The 6,428-nt window shown below is 31.9% G+C and overlaps 1 long non-coding RNA gene across 1 annotated transcript; it reads left to right on the top strand.

Annotated features, from left to right (window-relative positions):
- The first annotated feature begins 3,613 nt into the window (after nucleotides 1-3,613).
- Nucleotides 3,614-6,020, top strand: LOC117117994. Its single transcript, XR_004446983.1, has 4 exons — nucleotides 3,614-3,811; nucleotides 4,238-4,493; nucleotides 5,049-5,201; nucleotides 5,884-6,020. It is a non-coding gene; the product is annotated as an uncharacterized LOC117117994 (long non-coding RNA).
- The last annotated feature ends 408 nt before the right edge of the window (nucleotides 6,021-6,428 follow it).

Genomic DNA, 6,428 nt, shown 5'->3' with positions numbered 1-6,428 from the left:
GAAATGACCTGGCTACGGGCCTGATGTCGGCAGGTTATGGTAATCTCTCCTTTTACTGCAACTGCTTCATCATTATACATCTTCAGTGTTGTTGATGAAGGTCTCATATTCGGCTTGTCTGTACCTTCCAGTGTTTGCAGGTCTTGATAAGACATCACGTTGCATGCATGAAGCACCTGTGTCTATTTGACATTTTACAGCCTTGACCTCTCCACTGGTGTTTTGTAAGTGCAGTGATACCATTAGTTTGCCTTTATTATTATCACATATAGCTCCAACTGTTTCAACATTGAAGGCTGAGTCATCTGAATCAGTGTCTTCTACTCTGTTGACAACTGCTTTTCTTTGTTTTGTTCTACACATCTCTTTGGAGTGATTCTGTAGACCACATTTTCCACACTTTTTTCCGTAGGCTGGGCATTTTTCTTTCTTAAATTCGTGAACTTTCCCGCAATATATCGACATGTACCTGACCGTGTGCTGTTACTCTTTGTTGTAGTGGTTTTGCCATGTTTTTTCTTTGTTGTCATTTGTACTCTTTCGACTCTTTGCAAAATTCACCACCAGTGTTTCATTCCCAGCTACATCCGATAGCTGCTGCGTCGTTGTTTCAATGACTTTAAGCAATTCAATTGCCCTTCCAGGTTGCATTCTTTCTTGCGGAACAATCTGGCTCTAGCAGTTTTGTCCCATGCACCTAATACTAAACGATCCCTTATCATTTCATCGTTGAGTGCTCTGAATTTACATGGTTCTGCCAACTGTTTCAGTCTATGTACATATTGACTGATGTTTTCTTTTGGTTGTTGTTCAGCACCATGAAATATAAATCTGTCGTACAAAACGTTTCGAGTGGGTGTGAGTGAGCTTGCAGCTTGGATAAAATTTCCTTTGGATCTTTTAATTGTGCTTCTGTTAATTCTAATTTTAACAATCGCTCTTTACAGTCAGGTCCCATTATTGACTTTAATGTTGCTGCCTGAACTGTTTTGTCCTTAGTGCTTAATCCTGTTGCAATTAAATAATCTTCCCAATTTTGTTGAAAAACTTTCCATTGTTTTTCGTTATCATCCTTGACTATCATTGGTGGAGGTGGTGGTATTTGGTAAGTTGCCATCTTCCTTCCACTAGCCTATATGCTGTGCATGAATTAATGGTGACGAATTTTACCGTACACTTTGTGTAGGCCTATCCTATGTTCGATCCAACTCGGCCACAAGTCAACTCAGCCACAGTCAAGCCACAAGTCAACTCGGCCACAAAAAATTTGGCTACGGTCAACTCGGCCACAAATCAACTCGGCCACAAGTCAACTCGGCCACAAGTCATTTACTGGTACTGTACTACACTTTGAAGGAGTACGGTAATTCATTAAGTATAAAATACTAATTCTCTAAGTATTACTACACTTATTGTTATTATTATTGCTGTTATTATTGTTGTCATTGTTGTTATTATTATTGTTGTTTTTATTACCGTTTTAATATTAATTATTAGTCTTGGCATAACATTATATATTGTTCAAATTTTTGCTATTATTATTATTATTATTATTACAGTACCATATAAATAATAAATAATTTTCGATTTATTATTATTCTTATTATTACTCTTATTATTATTCTTATTATTATTCATTAGTCTTAGTATTATTATTTTAATAATAGTAATTTAAAAAGTTATTGTTATTGGTGTTTTTGGTATTTTTCTCATATTATTATTATTATTATTAATATTATTGTCGTTGTCACCTCTATTATCGATATTATTACCCTATTATTAGTAAGTAGGCCTATTATAAGTATCATTATTATTATTATTACTAATTAGTATTACTATTATTATAAAAATAAACATTATCTTTAATTTATTATTGTTGTATTATTGCAATTATCACCTTCAATATTGTTATCACTAATTAGTTATTATAATTGATATTTAAATATCTTTATTATTACCATACTAATATTATTAGTATTGTTAAAATAAATATTACTATTAATGTTGTTGTTGTGTTGTTGTTATCACCTTTATTATCGTCATAATGACTAATTAGTATTATTAAAGTAAATATTACTAATTTATTGTCGTTATTGTTGTTTAATATTATTGTTGAATTAGAATGTTGTGAGTAAACAGAAGACGAACACGTTAATAAATAACTCTTTTTAATTCACAGGCAATAGCATTCAAATCTCTCTTGTGGCCAAGTTGACTTGTGGCAGAGTTGACAGTGGCCGAGTTGACCTGCACCCTATTCTATCCTATCCTCGTCTGTAAACAACAATTGTACTCACGCGGGCGTCAGCGTACCACCTACTTCTACTCGGTTGAGTAGGGTCTCCTGACCATTCAATGGTAACACCAGCGCCTGAAAACTTTGTTTTCTTGTCAACTGTGTTGATTTGTGAGATTCTACGTTGTGGTAGGTTCTTCTTTGTAATTTCATCTAATCCATTTGATGTAATTTACCACTTCTGACACCATGTTGTTTGTTACAATAACAAGTATAATGAAAGACACTAAAACCAGATTGTAATAACTCAATGGCCGTCTGCTTGACAACCGATTTATTCGCAACTCAACGCTAAACAGCGCCACATGGTGTCTGGATGTGACAACAGGGAAAAAGTTATGTACATCATACAACAGTAAGAAAAGGCTTGATTAGCAATGGAGGAATATTTAACAGAAAATTGTTGAAGTACTAGAACATAAAGCCTGACTCTATGAACTTGACATGGATAAAGAAATGGAATGGAAGAACCCCTCCTGTTGTTTGAAAAATAAAAATATGCATACTAAAAACAACTTCAATTTATAAAACATTCTAAATCCAGGACAGATTTAAAGCTAACAAAGGCTCTAACCTTAACTGTCACATTTTTTTCAGACTGTAAATTTCAAGAATCAAATATAGATAACTGATATAGCATACTTTATAAAACAAAATTTGAATTTGGTAAATTAATATGACTGATGGGCACCAGGATAGATGATTCTAAAACTGCTTTACAGTGAGAGCGGCAGGATTTTCCCGACAGGGGATCCAAGGTCCCCGACGGGGGATGACGTCCCTGACAAGGAAAAAATTGGCGTGGTCGGTGGTCGCTAAAAACTTTTCGAAAGTGGTCCAGGGGACGTAGCCCCCAGAAAATATGAAACTTTAGGGGTTTCAAAGGCTTATTTAATCGATTTTAGTCTATTATATTCATGTACAAAACACATATACCGGTAATATTTTTTCGAATTTTTTTTTATTACCCACCCCCACACCTTCCTGTAGCGTCACAACTGCTGCTTTATTATTTTAAAACTGCTAATTAAATTTACAATTTTGTTCATAATATATTTCATTATTTTTCAACTTTCATGGAAGAATAGTCTTTTTTTCCTTGTAATTTAATCCCAGGGTGGGATGAAATCTAATCAGAAACAATTTAATACATGAATTTTGCAGTTCACTTCCATAACTACATTACATGCAACATTTTACAACATTTATGTACAGTACAATGTATACAATGATAATTGGTTTTTAAATTGTATTTGATATGAGCCTTATCATGAGGGGACAGGCAAACATCTACTTTGCTACCTTTACAGACTCGCTTAATATAATTTTGACATTTTGTTTTCAGAAAATATTATGAACGGCAGCGGTATCACTGTTGAAGAAACAGTGTTTTTTGGCTTATATATAATCTCGTTGTTATGCATTCGCAATGCATGTCGTGCAGGGGTCATTACCAACAAGCTTCTCAGAGAATTTGACCGAGCTGAATATATTCGAGGAGAATATGCAATAACGGTAAGTAAAAGATATAAGAAAGAAAAATAATGAAATATAATATGAACAAATTTTATTAAATTGTAAATTTAATTACCAGTTATTAAATAATAATGCATTTTTAGAATCATCCATCCTTTCTTCTTATCTAATTAGTGGACCTTTCGGTTTTAACCAGATATGAATGAAATCATTTTATCAACATTGTTTAAAGAAAGTCAAGGGGTCTATCTGATATATTTACACATTTAACATGACACATAAATTAAAAGTTATCTAAAACTTTATAGAATAATTATAGCACCTAATAACTGGAGTATTTAGGTACAATTGCATATAAAACTATCATAAAAAAATGACAATTATAATTTTAATGGTTTTACATATATATTATATATAGCACACAATATAAAAAATGACTGAAACATACTTTTTTTACTTGATTAGGTTTCAAATCACAAAACCTCTTATCACGGACCAGCAATTTTGATTCTTGAGAAAGACCTCTATGAATTAATGAGAATGTATAGAAAACAAGTACATCCAATTGTCGGCGCTGCATTAAGCCAGACATTTTTTTAAAACTAACAGTGGACAGGAAATCAGACCATGTCAAGACTTAACACGACTCTGGCATATTTTGGGTGTCAGACAAGAGAAAACAATCAACTGCACCCACTTCCGTAAGCAGATTGCTACTATGGTAAGACCCACTTCATAATGAAATTTTCAAGACATTTACGTGTTATTTTTAAATTTTAGATTCAGTACACTAGAAATGTAGTTCAATATAAATATATTTAAGTGGAATATTGATACTATAAAAGTGGCAAATATTCCATTTCTCAACAAAGTAATTCCACTCTAAAATACCTTAATAAGACTTATTTGATTTCCACATATATCATCAAAATGTTACTATAGTTAGACAATAACATTATTGCAGAGAAACATTATTCTATTGCTTCTGTCTGTGAATTATAAATACACTGTACTGTATTTCTTATCTAATTGATGATTAACATATAAAATAAATAAATATATAAAAAAACATTAATATTATTGTTATCATTAAGGATTAAGAAAGTGAAGCGAGTACACCCTTTAGTTTTCCTAAAACAAGACACTAAATTTGTTTCACTATTTGTCTATTACTCATTGAACTTACACACATACTGTATACAACCCTCCCAGTGTAACATATTTAATTTTTTTTAACCTTAAATATTATGTAATTATGATTTTTTTTATTTTACAGTCATGGCAACATAACCATCAAGAGAAAAACCGCAGGCTTATTGCGGAGTACATGCACCACTCGATAAATACACAAAATGCATATTATAAAGCCGCGCAACGGCAGGAAGATGCCATTGTTGCAAAGCATCTTCTGAGAAAGATGAAAGAAACTGTAAGTACTGTACTGTTTTGCACTTAAACAGTTTTAGTAGCAATTTATTTTTATATCAATATTTTATTTGACTAGGAACCAGATGTGCCAAGGCATGATGAAGGTGGAGAAGAGAATATTACCGACTTAGAAGTGGAAGCCACAACCACAGTGGAGGATAACACAGAGGCACCTGTGACTTTGCCGGTAGAGTAATAACTGAAAAAGATTTGTGTAGATAACAGTGAATTTTTGCAAGCTCACAAAAATGATAATGAATATGATTTACATCATGATTTTTTTTTATCCATCCCCTACAGTAGCATATTTAGATAGTAGTAAATTTAACTACCAGTTGTAAAATAATAATGCATTTTTAGAATCATCCATCCTTTCTTCTTATCTAATTAGTGGACCTTTCGGTTTTAACCCGATATGAATGAAATCATTTTATCAACATTGTTTAAAGAAAGTCAAGGGGTCTAGCTGATATATTTACACATTTAACATGACACATAAATTAAAAGTTACCTAAAACTTTATAGAATAATTATAGCACCTAATAGCTAGAGTATTTAGGTACAATTGCATATAAAACTATCATAAAAAAAAATGACAATTAATATTTAATGGTTTTACATATATATTATATATAGCACACAATATAAAAAATGACTGAATCATCCTTTTTTTACTTGATTAGGTTTCAAATCATAAAACCTCTTATCACGGACCAGCAATCTTGGTTCTTGAGAAAGACCTCTATGAATTAATGAGAATGTATAGAAAACAAGTACATCCAATTGTCGGCGCTGCATTTAGCCAGACATTTTTCAAAACAAGCAGTGGACAGGAAGTCAGACCATGTCAGGACTTAACATGACTACGGCATAATTAACTGCACCCACTTTCGTAAGCAAATTGCTACTATGGTAAGACCCACTTCATAATGAAAATTTTCAAGACATTTACGTGTTATTTTTAAACTTTAGATTCAGTACACTAGAAATGTAGTTCAATATAAATATATTTAAGTGGAATATTGATACTATAAAAGTGGCAAATATTCCATTTCTCAACAAAGTAATTCCACTCTAAAATACCTTAATAAGACTTATTTTTTATGCAACTCAAACAAATTGGTCATAAACATAACCATAAAGAATATAGTATAGCCAAACTGAGCATTTACACTATTTTATTTTGTACTAAAATTTGATTTCCACATATATCATCAAAATGTTACTA

This window comes from Anneissia japonica, unplaced genomic scaffold (assembly GCF_011630105.1).
Source record: "Anneissia japonica isolate Jap-2015-1 unplaced genomic scaffold, ASM1163010v1 scaffold785_len581690_cov155, whole genome shotgun sequence".
NCBI classification, from domain to species: Eukaryota; Metazoa; Echinodermata; class Crinoidea; order Comatulida; family Comatulidae; genus Anneissia; species Anneissia japonica.
This window is presented reverse-complemented; position numbering and strand designations above follow the sequence as displayed.